The sequence below is a fragment of the Epinephelus lanceolatus genome, chromosome 22 (assembly GCF_041903045.1).
Source record: "Epinephelus lanceolatus isolate andai-2023 chromosome 22, ASM4190304v1, whole genome shotgun sequence".
In the NCBI taxonomy this organism is placed as follows: Eukaryota; Metazoa; Chordata; class Actinopteri; order Perciformes; family Serranidae; genus Epinephelus; species Epinephelus lanceolatus.
Window position 1 is genome coordinate 10,331,043 of NC_135755.1, and position 15,219 is coordinate 10,346,261.

Genomic DNA, 15,219 nt, shown 5'->3' on the forward strand with positions numbered 1-15,219 from the left:
ATAAACAAGGTTGCAATGTAGGTGGTCTTCTTTTTAAGTTGGTTTACTTATTGCTGAATAGAATATAACCTATAGGCTACTCCCTGCCTGCTTCCTGCTCAGGTCAGACCGTCTCTCTGCTCTGCTCTGCTCTGCTCTGCCTCCCCCCGCTTGATGCTCGCCTCACTCTGGGCTCCTCTCCCTTCTTTCCCCGCTCTCCATAAGCCTTCATAGGCTACACTCACTCACTGACTGCTCACATACTGATCGCCCTTCCCCTCCGCGCTAGCCCGGGCTGTGTAGACCTGTGGAAACAACAGGGGAACTGTCACAGCGGTGACTCATGAGATGGACGGGTTCCCCTTAGCCAATCACATCACTCCACAGATAGGCCTTTTTCATAGGCAGGAAAGAGACGGAAACGGCCTGCAGATGAAATGTTATAAACGCTTCTCCCTCTTTGCCTTTGGTTTGTCTTTCTGTTACACACTTATCGGGAGTGGTTTGAATTAGACCTCCTCCTCCTGTTGCAACGCATGGGAACTGGACCACACATCCTCAGACCTGAAGAGAGGCAGCAGGCATTTTCTAACCGCTTACCAAGAGTGAGGGAGTGTGATACAGGGAAGTGAAGCTGTTGAAGAAGCAGGTGAAGTCATCCCCTGCCTTACAAACCATCTGGAGTCGCCTCACAGCCCTCTCAGCAGCGGTGGCTAAGCTTAGGGATACAGCTGCATATTGCTGGAGGATGTGCAGAGAACCCTGTTACTCATAACAGAGCATTTTCACAGAGTGGTAGCCTATTGGTACTTTCACTTCAGTAAATGAGCTAAAACCTCCTCCCATCACTGAGGATGACACACAGAGAGAGAGAGAGAGAGAGAGAGAGAAGTCAAACCCCTCTGGCAAAACGGTTCTGATATTCTTGGAGATGTATTTTCACATTTGCAAAATGTCAGATGTCCATGACTGGCATTCTTGTTTCCTGTGTGCATGTTTGTTTGCCTCTTGCATTGCATGGTGATTCCGCTTCCTGAGCCTAACCGCACCTTTCCAAGGTCAAATACACAGTCGATTAACGGACACATTCTGTCCTCTGCAGGCGTGTCTGGTGCCTCTTTCACAGGCCCTTCATCTTGTCTGTGACTTTACTTGTTTGCAAAATAAGGAAAGCAAACCAAAGAGTGTGCATGATGATGGTGAGAAAGATATAATGAGATGACGGCCATAATGACTCATGTATGTCAAAGCGCCAGACATCAGCCCCTGCCTAACCTGCAGGCAGTCTGCAGAGGCCAGAACCGGGCCACTGAAGGGTCCAATCCGACCCACTAGACTAGACTAAGAGGTTCAGGCTGCAGGGCTGCAAGGCCAGGTGACAGGCACTACTCACTTCTGCCTCTCCAGCAGTGGGGGAGAGATCTAGTCTAAGTGCTGCATGCTGCCAGCCATGCTGGACTGACACCAAATGAGTCTCAATGAGACTCAAGGCGGCCAGATCAACATTGGTAGTTCACATTCCAATCCACACAGAGGTATCCTGAGTTCAGTGTCTGAATATTGCTTACTTTGTGAAAACAAACAGTCAACAAAACCTGAGAGACAAGGGCTTCCTAAGAGGAGCAAAGAGGGATCCATGAAAGGGAGGTGTTTTGTGAGTCCCACCATCAGTGTTATGTAATTTTGAATACTGCATTTCACTGAATAATAGAACTGGTGTTAATATTAAAAACACCCTCTCACCTTAGTAGGAGCTTCTGAAGGAGTTCACTTTTCTCTGCAACTCTGTCAATGACAGTGTCTGTGTCCAGGCCCATGAGGATGTCCTTTTCTGTGGCCATCAACATGAAAGCCTCTAACTTGCTTGCAGATAAGCTGCTCCTCAGCCTGCTTTTAATGAATTTAAGGGTCGAAAATGACGGCTCACAGGCTACCTGAGAGGGTCAGTAAATACTTGTATGCAAGACCAAGATGACATGCAACTGTGAGCGAGTTGAATCTGAGGAGAATTTGGTAGCAACACAGGGGGCAGTTTTTGCAAGAGGGACAGCCTTTGTTGATAATTTTCATCTCCTCCTTGTTTCCATGTGTCACATTCTGCCTTGTCCTCCTGGTTTCTGTCTGCCCGGCTGGTGGATGTCCGCAGCAGACCGATCTCTGGTCTGCAGTGAGTTCTCTGCTCTCTCTAGTCAGACTACTCTCTGCTGTCTGCCCTGAACCTGACCGTGTGCTGAAAATAAAAGAAGCTGTGATTGAACTGATTCTGTGGTCCTACGTACGGCTTTTGGGTTCACACCACCCCGCTAACACCGTCAGGTCCTTCCTCCACAGTCCTGGATGCATATTCTTCCACTTGCCAAGCTTTTCAGTTCTGACTGCAGGTTGTCAACTGTTGCTGAACTGTCAAATTTAATCAGGCACCTGCCGAGATCTTGGAGTGCAGAACCAGGAAGAGCACTGGTTTTGATTTGTGGAAAGATTTTGGGGTCCACAAATGATAAGTGTGCATATAGACTGCCATGTGCCAGGAATCTTCTCTGAATGGCCTCAATAACTGTGTCCATTATTGGGTTGTGGACCTTTACCTCATAGGTTTCCAGTGCATCACTGGATGTCTCATCCTGGGACATCTCTCCTGGCATGGATTTTTTCTTTCGGTCTCCTCTGAGGTAGTGAAGCCTCCACTTCCATGTCCATCTCCTCATCCTGCTCCTCCAGCTTTTCATTTGCCCACTTGACAAAATTGTCTGCTGCATCCTTGACTGCCTTGAAATCCCTTTCCATCTGTTTTAGGGCCTCATGTGTAGAGATCACCATCCTGTGGGCAGAGGGGATGTCCATCCCTCCTGTTTGCAGGTACTTTGACAATGGTGTCTGCTCAAATATTCTCATGAATAATTGAGCTGTAAGGATCGTCTCATGTCTGAGAAGGCCATCTTTGTATCCCCTTGCTTTGGTCCAAACATTGCCTTTTACTGTCTTCTGCTCTTGAATGGCTGACAGTGTACACAAAACATCAATGTAGAGACAGTCCTGGGGTTTTCTGAATGAGCCAAACATCTTCTTTAAAGCGTCATGCTTTGCCCACCAGCGTGTCTCTCCAATGGGTGTCTGTTGCTGTGGCTTTCTTTCTCCCATATGTTCATCCTCTGATGAGATTCCCTGATGAACACTGCTGTTTCACTAAGAAGATGAAAAAGTGATCCACTCTCAATCACAGTTTCAGTGCTATCAGAGAGAACCACATTCAGGACATGTGCATAGCACCACACATGAACATGGTGAGGGGACTGTGATGCTAACAGTGAGGAGAAGCCTTGGTACCTTCCTTGCATGTTGGATTTTTTTGATTCACCTGTTAAGCCTCAACTCATGCACGCGCCCAGGGAAAATAAAAAGCCCACACTGGTCGAGTGCTAAAAATGTTGCAAAATGTCAAAAAGCAAAGGAAAGGAGTGAGCGGAGGCTTTTTCTACGGCGGAGCAAAGCTCCTTATGGAAGTGTATGAGGACTATAAGGACATAATTAAGAAAAAGGCAATACTGCAGTGGTCAATAAAGCGAGGCAGGTGGCGTGGCAGAATATTACCGACAGGCTAAATGCGCAAGTGACAAAGAAAATTCAGCATTTCAGCATAATATCATGTTCTATAAATCCTGCATCAAAGGGACAAAATATATGTCGATAAGAACACCTATTAAATCTAACAGTTCAAGTCTGCCTGATGAAATTCACCACATGTGTAAATTAATATTAGTGATAGACTATTTATCACATTTATCTGATTCCTGTGTACAGATGTTCAGATGAGGCATTTAATCAAACTATTTTATGTCAATCATCACATTTATCACATGATTGATTGTAGATTATGACATTTCCGAAATGATCAGTTTATAGGAAATAATCACATTACATTTATCTATTGATTGTAGAAAATGACATTTAGCAAATCCATCAGTTCAGTGGAGATGAGGAAAACTATTAAGTGAATGCAGGTGATAGTGAATCAATTATCTATTCCTCATCATTTGGGAGTCAGTTGTAAGCTCTATCCTTTATTATATCAAAATAAGGAAAATCCCCTTAAATTAATGGAGTGTGCTATAGGATGAGGAACAGACAGACCACAGTGGTGTGTTTCCTATTTTCATCCCTCACTGTTTTTACCTCTCTGCAAACAGTTGCCTTACTTAGCCTCTCAGCATCACCAACACTATACAGGAATGTACCGCTAGCAAAGAACCTCAGTGCAACACAGACTGACTGCACAGTGTTCAGAGACTGGCTGCAGCCTGTGACCTTTATAATGTGTGGTTCCAGCAAACTGCATAGATACACTATGCTCTGCCTGCTGAACCGGTACCTCTCCCACAGATAGGAGCCTGTCTGTATTAGTGGGTTGATGGGTTGCTCTCTCTTGCTCTGTCTCTGTGTCTCTCCAAGTGGGTCCGTCTCCTTCTCTGGCCGTTGTCAGCTGACCTTAACCGGCTGTGAATTTGCTAGCCAATTGGAAACAGAGTGGGGTGGGGATGGGAGGGCAGTCACATATTCATGTACAATCTTTTTTTAATGCCTGACTTTCATTTTACTATAGTTATGATTTATTAGTTTGATTTTGACTTTATTGTTCTGTTTTTTTAATTATCTTATTTTTATTAAATTTTAATTTGTGTTTTGATAGTTAATGTTTTTAGATTAATGATGTTATATATTTTATGATCTACATATTATTTTATCATTACATGACAGTCGTGAGTGTGTAAAAGCACTGGCAGAACTGTCTTTCAGGTGTCTGTTCTTGTCTATTGAACCTTTTTTGATCATAGATGGAGCTAATCCTCACCTTACGGACCTTACAACCTGCGGTCTCTGTGTGGGGCTCCCCGGACAGCTAACGCCGTGGACCCGCCGGCTCCTGCCAGAATTGGGCTGGTAAATGCTAGCTCGCTAGCGAACAAAACGTTTATCCTGAAGGATGTCCTGACTTCCCGAGGATTGGATTTTCTCTGTGTGTAAGCAGCTAGGTAAGATGACGTGTGACGTCCGAGTGCTGTAAATTGTTTTGTCCTGGAAGCGACCTGGGGCAGACCCGGAGACAGTTTCCTAAAGGTATGGATATACACTAGGCCTATATAGAAATAGCTTATCTTCACACCGATGGTCTCATTTGCTGTTGTGGGTCACGCACAGACATCAGCAGAAACGAGAGACTTTTGCATATCCAGTTACAAGTTCCTTGTAGCGGCTTTAAGTAAAAGTAAAATTACAGATTTCAAAAACTCTCGTTACTTTCCACCCCTTTACATAGCCTACCAAACACATGGAAACATCACAAACAGTAGCATTGTGGGTAATCAAATATCTTTGGTCATCATGGTTTGGATTCACAGAGACATAAGTTTGCTGTAACCTCAGACATAAAGCTCCTGTATGGTATGTGTGGTTCAGATGGACATCATGACACTGTGTGTGTTATCGCAAACGATCAGGGCTTGAGAGAGCAGAGCAAACTCTCTCGTATCCCTCCGTTGGTCCCTCTCAAGGAGAATATGCTCTCCCTCTCAGGGAGAGGGAGGGGGAGGGAGAGGGAGAGCATATTCTCCCCCGAATGTCTCCGTTGGTGTCTGAGAGGGAAAGCATATTCTCTCATATCCCTCCGTTGGTGTCTGAGATATGCGAAATAGAGCACAGACCGCCCCCGCATCCGTCCCCCCGTTCCCCGTTTCTCGTTTTCCCCCCAATCCCCCCCCCCCCCCCCCCCCCCGCTCTGCCCTGCATATATAGAGTCCAAGACATCTGCACCGTCTCTGTTTCCCTGCACACCACGGGCGAGAAAAGAGTCCGATACATTTAACGTTTTTGCGAAGATCAAACCGACAATGGCAAGAAGAGCGGTGACATTCCTTCTCCTCATACTGCTGATACAAGTCAGCAGCGTTTTGGATCAATCAGCAAAGCTGGAAGGCTCCACTCAACTACCTTCTGACTGTTTGACTGAGACGGGGGAGCAACGGGGTCAAGTCCATGATGAAGGTGGGAGGAAGACTCCCTGCGCTGAGTGGATCAGCGACACCACTGAGAGCTCTCTAGCACCTCGACCAGTGTCTGTAAGTACATCATGTCTCCTGTCTTAAAAAGCTCATTATAGGCCTCTATCTGTGATCATGTAAAAGTTCAGGAGTCGGACTGTAGCTAAGGTCCTGTCTTGTCCGCACAGGAGGATAGGACAGACACTGAGGAGAGGACAGACCCCGAAGAGAGGACAGACCCTGAGGAGAGGACAGACCCTGAGGAGAGGACAGACACTGAGGAGGGGTCCTGTACCAGTGCTGGTGTGGCAGCTGCTGTGTGGATTGTGATGCTGTCCCTCCGTTGGTGGCTCCGTTAAAGACCTCCGCCAGATGTGGACATCAGCCTGCTGACTCCTGCTCTCTGACATGATGAAGGGCCCACACTTGGACCAAATCTCATTTATCTGTATGAATTTAAGTGTCATAATCATCAATAAATAGCTAGTTCCTCTTTTCCATAAGGAGAGAGGACATGTCTCACCTCTTCTTCTGCTTATCGGCTGAATTATTCTCTTCAAATATGAATTAATAATGGAGCCTAATTGTAACTGAAAGTAAAAATACAATGTTTGAGATGTTGTTAAACTCATTTTTGGTTCTAAATCAAACACAAAAACAGCTGTGTGTGACATCTGTAGTGGAATCTGTGCATTATCACTGATTATTCTCTTTATTTATTCCACTTGTTGCTTTTACACTGATTGATTGGTGGCATGTGTCAAACACTGTATCGTTTCTATGTGGAGCACTACAATGACAATTAAAGAAGCCTGAACCTGAATGTTAGTCCGTGCCTCTGATAATGGTGGTTTCATACACCAGTGCGAACCTGTGCATCCAGTTCGCTTTAAAATAACACTCATGTCAAATGTGTGTGAATGAAGTGTTCGCATCAATCCTGTCTCACATGCAGACTTTAGAATTTGCCTTCAGTTTAGCAAATGCAGATTTATCTTGAAACAAATATTTGATTTAAAGTTAACTTTTCTACAATGTCTCTGCGGAGCTCTGGTACCTGTTGCACTGTCCGTGTCTGTAACGACTAATAACCAGTCCAAGCTACATTTTTGTCTTCAGCCACAAAACCACAAGAGTTTCACAAGAAATAGCCTATAATAAAAAAAAAAAGAGAATGACGTCTCACTTCATTGTCAAATAACATGTAAGGGATAATGTACAGTGAGCCGGTGACTGTTGAAAAGTAACTCCTGACAGGGGAATGGAAGCCCGACGCGCAGCAGGATTATCACGGAAAATCTAGGCTTGATACCCAAAAGGCCTGTCATGTTTTTCACAGGCCCACCCAGTTTATTCCCGGTGTACAGGTGTGTGTGTGTATCATCAAACCTTTTGGTCATATTTCATAATATGACTAATACTTTGTGTGTGCCTGAGAGAGTTGAAGAACTTAAACAATCCCATCATAAATTAAAGAGTAAATACGGGTGTCTGCTATAGGCTACAATATAGAGTACATGTGTGTCTAAATGTACACAGTAGTAGTGGGGTGGCAGAGATTTCACTGGCAGGCTTACTTGCACATAAGATGCTTCTGCTTGTGCGGGGCCTCCAGGCGCAGCTCCTGTGGTACCACCATCTGAAACAGACAGAAAAATGTTGGTGCAATACTCGTGCAGTAGTCACGGTTGCAAGTGACTCCTGTTGAATTTAACAACAGTGTTTTATGGATGGCCCGGTAGCTTTCGCACCGGGCCATCCATTTTTTTAATTAACACTTAATGAGTAGTAGTTTGTACACTGATATATTACAACAGGACACTAAATAGACTCTAAAACTCAGATTTACAGATGAACAAACTCATTTCTCATTTAGAGCTTTCAATGAATGGCCATATATTCCTTAAAACAATCACACCAGCATCATCCAAACAAACAGAACACACCTAAAACAAGTTTATAGCCATGATACGGTTGAATGTAGTGATAAAAAGTGAGTGTGTGAGTTATTAAAGTAGATCTATTTATAGTGGCTTGAAGATGAAATGTAGATTATGTCCCGTAATACACTATTGACAGCTTGCAGTGTTGTGAGCAGTTGTCTTTAACGGAGCCACCGACCCTATGGATTCGCACCGGGCTGTCCATAGGGCCCGGGCCATCTAGCACGGGTAGTCGCCTTGGCAGGAGGGGCGGGGCAGGAGCGCCTCACCCTGCTCTGCATATATAGAGTCCATCTCCACCGTCTCTGTTTCCCTGCACACCACGGGGGAGAAACGGCTCCGGTAAATTTAACATTTTTGCGAAGATCAAACCAACAATGGCAAGAAGAGCGGTGACATTCCTTCTCCTCATACTGCTGATACAAGTCAGCAGCGTTTTGGATCAATCAGCAAAGCTGGAAGGCTCCACTCAACTACCCTCTGACTGTTTGACTGAGACGGGGGAGCAACGGGGTCAAGTCCATGATGAAGGTGGGAGGAAGACTCCCTGCGCTGAGTGGATCAGCGACACCACTGAGAGCTCTCCAGCACCTCGACCAGTGTCTGTAAGTACATCATGTCTCCTGTCTTAAAAAGCTCATTATAGGCCTCTGTCTGTGATCATGTAAAAGTTCAGGAGTCGGACTGTAGCTAAGGTCCTGTCTTGTCCCCACAGGAGGACAGGACAGACCCTGAGGAGAGGACATATCCTGAGGAGGGGTCCTGTACCAGTGCTGGTGTGGCAGCTGCTGTGTGGATTGTGATGCTGTCCCTCCGTTGGTGGCTCCGTTAAAGACCTCCGCCAGATGTGGACATCAGCCTGCTGACTCCTGCTCTCTGACATGATGAAGGGCCCACACTTGGACCAAATCTCATTTATCTCTATGAATTTAAGTGTCATAATCATCAATAAATAGCCGGTTCCTCTTTTCACTTGTGTCTGTGTGTGTTTGTGTTTCTGAGGGAAGGAGAGAGGACATGTCTCACCTCTTGTAACAAATAGAAAAATAATTCTGTGGGCCATCCTCAGTGGAATCTGTGCAGTATTACTGAACTTCATGTGAACTAAATGCTGCTATCAGGAAAAATAGTCAAGTGTATACTACACAATGAGCCAAAACAAAATTAAAAAATAAGAACGTATTCATTTAATTCACAAATTTTATATTATATATTTTAATAGATGATCCTGGCTTTTTTTTTTTCAAAGACAAAACAAACAAAAAATAACAAATAAACATGACGCAGTCATATTTCCAAGTTGGCAGTCACTAATAAGGGCCAACACATTGTTGGAGGGGCCCGCTCTCTACTGTGCGCCACACAAAACACAAGTGCTTTAAGTAATAAGTTAATAAGAAGCGGAAAACTGTGAAGTAGCCCACGTCGGACACTGGTCCGTAGTTACAGCCCAGTCCCTGATGGTGTTCGCCTGTAAACGCTGGATTAACTGGAGGCAGTGAACGCGGAGCGGAGCGCTGAGACGAGCTCCCCGCACATCAGGGCTGGTAGCCGGTGTAAGGCAAACAGCCCGAGCGGCGGAGGAGACTCACTAAATATCGGAGGACTTTAACGTCCAGAGGATTAAACCCACACAAGGACTTCAAGAAACTTTAGTGGACAAGCCAGGAGAAAGCGAGGCAAGTCGACGAGTGTCTTTCACTGTATAAACATGAACTGACAGTTGTTCATTATGTATAATAGCCTACTCGCTTTTCTCCGCGCTCCCTCGCGACAGGCTGCAACACAATACTCCAACATATAAATTCACATGATATATTGTACAACCATCCATATGCTTACTTTATTCTAATAATAATAATAATAATTCCTGTATTATTATTATTATTATTATTTAAATAAAATAGTAATTATTTTTTTTTAATAATGATTGTTATTATCATTATTATTGTACACAGTCTTCTACATGTCAGTGTCACGGTGTGTCCAGTGTTCTTATTTAGTGTTTTATATTACTTGTTTTCGAGCTTTACATTTTTTATTCTGTGTTTTTGTTCTATAGCCTACTGTTTGTAACTCATGTTGAACAAGAGACTTTTAATCTCGAGGTTTTTAAAGGTTAAAAATAAATAGCTACATAAAAATAATTAACTTTATTTTTATTATAGCCTATATTAAGATTTGATCACTGGTGTCTCAACCCAGATGGCCGCACGCATGTTTCCACGCTTGTTCATTTGTCTTGTCTTGTAGGTTTTACGCGTTTTATAACTGGCTCTAAGTTGTTTGAGCTCAGGAACTCCATAAACAAGGTTGCAATGTAGGTGGTCTTCTTTTTAAGTTGGTTTACTTATTGCTGAATAGAATATAACCTATAGGCTACTCCCTGCCTGCTTCCTGCTCAGGTCAGACCGTCTCTCTGCTCTGCTCTGCTCTGCTCTGCCTCCCCCCGCTTGCTGCTCGCCTCACTCTGGGCTCCTCTCCCTTCTTTCCCCGCTCTCCATAAGCCTTCATAGGCTACACTCACTCACTGACTGCTCACATACTGATCGCCCTTCCCCTCCGCGCTAGCCCGGGCTGTGTAGACCTGTGGAAACAACAGGGGAACTGTCACAGCGGTGACTCATGAGATGGACGGGTTCCCCTTAGCCAATCACATCACTCCACAGATAGGCCTTTTTCATAGGCAGGAAAGAGACGGAAACGGCCTGCAGATGAAATGTTATAAACGCTTCTCCCTCTTTGCCTTTGGTTTGTCTTTCTGTTACACACTTATCGGGAGTGGTTTGAATTAGACCTCCTCCTCCTGTTGCAACGCATGGGAACTGGACCACACATCCTCAGACCTGAAGAGAGGCAGCAGGCATTTTCTAACCGCTTACCAAGAGTGAGGGAGTGTGATACAGGGAAGTGAAGCTGTTGAAGAAGCAGGTGAAGTCATCCCCTGCCTTACAAACCATCTGGAGTCGCCTCACAGCCCTCTCAGCAGCGGTGGCTAAGCTTAGGGATACAGCTGCATATTGCTGGAGGATGTGCAGAGAACCCTGTTACTCATAACAGAGCATTTTCACAGAGTGGTAGCCTATTGGTACTTTCACTTCAGTAAATGAGCTAAAACCTCCTCCCATCACTGAGGATGACACACACAGAGAGAGAGAGAGAGAGAGAGAGAGAGAGAAGTCAAACCCCTCTGGCAAAACGGTTCTGATATTCTTGGAGATGTATTTTCACATTTGCAAAATGTCAGATGTCCATGACTGGCATTCTTGTTTCCTGTGTGCATGTTTGTTTGCCTCTTGCATTGCACGGTGATTCCGCTTCCTGAGCCTAACCGCACCTTTCCAAGGTCAAATACACAGTCGATTAACGGACACATTCTGTCCTCTGCAGGCGTGTCTGGTGCCTCTTTCACAGGCCCTTCATCTTGTCTGTGACTTTACTTGTTTGCAAAATAAGGAAAGCAAACCAAAGAGTGTGCATGATGATGGTGAGAAAGATATAATGAGATGACGGCCATAATGACTCATGTATGTCAAAGCGCCAGACATCAGCCCCTGCCTAACCTGCAGGCAGTCTGCAGAGGCCAGAACCGGGCCACTGAAGGGTCCAATCCGACCCACTAGACTAGACTAAGAGGTTCAGGCTGCAGGGCTGCAAGGCCAGGTGACAGGCACTACTCACTTCTGCCTCTCCAGCAGTGGGGGAGAGATCTAGTCTAAGTGCTGCATGCTGCCAGCCATGCTGGACTGACACCAAATGAGTCTCAATGAGACTCAAGGCGGCCAGATCAACATTGGTAGTTCACATTCCAATCCACACAGAGGTATCCTGAGTTCAGTGTCTGAATATTGCTTACTTTGTGAAAACAAACAGTCAACAAAACCTGAGAGACAAGGGCTTCCTAAGAGGAGCAAAGAGGGATCCATGAAAGGGAGGTGTTTTGTGAGTCCCACCATCAGTGTTATGTAATTTTGAATACTGCATTTCACTGAATAATAGAACTGGTGTTAATATTAAAAACACCCTCTCACCTTAGTAGGAGCTTCTGAAGGAGTTCACTTTTCTCTGCAACTCTGTCAATGACAGTGTCTGTGTCCAGGCCCATGAGGATGTCCTTTTCTGTGGCCATCAACATGAAAGCCTCTAACTTGCTTGCAGATAAGCTGCTCCTCAGCCTGCTTTTAATGAATTTAAGGGTCGAAAATGACGGCTCACAGGCTACCTGAGAGGGTCAGTAAATACTTGTATGCAAGACCAAGATGACATGCAACTGTGAGCGAGTTGAATCTGAGGAGAATTTGGTAGCAACACAGGGGGCAGTTTTTGCAAGAGGCACAGCCTTTGTTGATAATTTTCATCTCCTCCTTGTTTCCATGTGTCACATTCTGCCTTGTCCTCCTGGTTTCTGTCTGCCCGGCTGGTGGATGTCCGCAGCAGACCGATCTCTGGTCTGCAGTGAGTTCTCTGCTCTCTCTAGTCAGACTACTCTCTGCTGTCTGCCCTGAACCTGACCGTGTGCTGAAAATAAAAGAAGCTGTGATTGAACTGATTCTGTGGTCCTACGTACGGCTTTTGGGTTCACACCACCCCGCTAACACCGTCAGGTCCTTCCTCCACAGTCCTGGATGCATATTCTTCCACTTGCCAAGCTTTTCAGTTCTGACTGCAGGTTGTCAACTGTTGCTGAACTGTCAAATTTAATCAGGCACCTGCCGAGATCTTGGAGTGCAGAACCAGGAAGAGCACTGGTTTTGATTTGTGGAAAGATTTTGGGGTCCACAAATGATAAGTGTGCATATAGACTGCCATGTGCCAGGAATCTTCTCTGAATGGCCTCAATAACTGTGTCCATTATTGGGTTGTGGACCTTTACCTCATAGGTTTCCAGTGCATCACTGGATGTCTCATCCTGGGACATCTCTCCTGGCATGGATTTTTTCTTTCGGTCTCCTCTGAGGTAGTGAAGCCTCCACTTCCATGTCCATCTCCTCATCCTGCTCCTCCAGCTTTTCATTTGCCCACTTGACAAAATTGTCTGCTGCATCCTTGACTGCCTTGAAATCCCTTTCCATCTGTTTTAGGGCCTCATGTGTAGAGATCACCATCCTGTGGGCAGAGGGGATGTCCATCCCTCCTGTTTGCAGGTACTTTGACAATGGTGTCTGCTCAAATATTCTCATGAATAATTGAGCTGTAAGGATCGTCTCATGTCTGAGAAGGCCATCTTTGTATCCCCTTGCTTTGGTCCAAACATTGCCTTTTACTGTCTTCTGCTCTTGAATGGCTGACAGTGTACACAAAACATCAATGTAGAGACAGTCCTGGGGTTTTCTGAATGAGCCAAACATCTTCTTTAAAGCGTCATGCTTTGCCCACCAGCGTGTCTCTCCAATGGGTGTCTGTTGCTGTGGCTTTCTTTCTCCCATATGTTCATCCTCTGATGAGATTCCCTGATGAACACTGCTGTTTCACTAAGAAGATGAAAAAGTGATCCACTCTCAATCACAGTTTCAGTGCTATCAGAGAGAACCACATTCAGGACATGTGCATAGCACCACACATGAACATGGTGAGGGGACTGTGATGCTAACAGTGAGGAGAAGCCTCGGTACCTTCCTTGCATGTTGGATTTTTTTGATTCACCTGTTAAGCCTCAACTCATGCACGCGCCCAGGGAAAATAAAAAGCCCACACTGGTCGAGTGCTAAAAATGTTGCAAAATGTCAAAAAGCAAAGGAAAGGAGTGAGCGGAGGCTTTTTCTACGGCGGAGCAAAGCTCCTTATGGAAGTGTATGAGGACTATAAGGACATAATTAAGAAAAAGGCAATACTGCAGTGGTCAATAAAGCGAGGCAGGTGGCGTGGCAGAATATTACCGACAGGCTAAATGCGCAAGTGACAAAGAAAATTCAGCATTTCAGCATAATATCATGTTCTATAAATCCTGCATCAAAGGGACAAAATATATGTCGATAAGAACACCTATTAAATCTAACAGTTCAAGTCTGCCTGATGAAATTCACCACATGTGTAAATTAATATTAGTGATAGACTATTTATCACATTTATCTGATTCCTGTGTACAGATGTTCAGATGAGGCATTTAATCAAACTATTTTATGTCAATCATCACATTTATCACATGATTGATTGTAGATTATGACATTTCCGAAATGATCAGTTTATAGGAAATAATCACATTACATTTATCTATTGATTGTAGAAAATGACATTTAGCAAATCCATCAGTTCAGTGGAGATGAGGAAAACTATTAAGTGAATGCAGGTGATAGTGAATCAATTATCTATTCCTCATCATTTGGGAGTCAGTTGTAAGCTCTATCCTTTATTATATCAAAATAAGGAAAATCCCCTTAAATTAATGGAGTGTGCTATAGGATGAGGAACAGACAGACCACAGTGGTGTGTTTCCTATTTTCATCCCTCACTGTTTTTACCTCTCTGCAAACAGTTGCCTTACTTAGCCTCTCAGCATCACCAACACTATACAGGAATGTACCGCTAGCAAAGAACCTCAGTGCAACACAGACTGACTGCACAGTGTTCAGAGACTGGCTGCAGCCTGTGACCTTTATAATGTGTGGTTCCAGCAAACTGCATAGATACACTATGCTCTGCCTGCTGAACCGGTACCTCTCCCACAGATAGGAGCCTGTCTGTATTAGTGGGTTGATACAGAGGGTTGCTCTCTCTTGCTCTGTCTCTGTGTCTCTCCAAGTGGGTCCGTCTCCTTCTCTGGCCGTTGTCAGCTGACCTTAACCGGCTGTGAATTTGCTAGCCAATTGGAAACAGAGTGGGGTGGGGATGGGAGGGCAGTCACATATTCATGTACAATCTTTTTTTAATGCCTGACTTTCATTTTACTATAGTTATGATTTATTAGTTTGATTTTGACTTTATTGTTCTGTTTTTTTAATTATCTTATTTTTATTAAATTTTAATTTGTGTTTTGATAGTTAATGTTTTTAGATTAATGATGTTATATATTTTATGATCTACATATTTTATCATTACATGACAGTCGTGAGTGTGTAAAAGCACTGGCAGAACTGTCTTTTAGGTGTCTGTTCTTGTCTATTGAACTTTTTTTGATCATAGATGGAGCTAATCCTCACCTTACCGACCTTACAACCTGCGGTCTCTGTGTGGGGCTCCCCGGACAGCTAACGCCGTGGACCCGCCGGCTCCTGCCAGGATTGGGCTGGTAAATGCTAGCTCGCTAGCGAACAAAACGTTTATCCTGA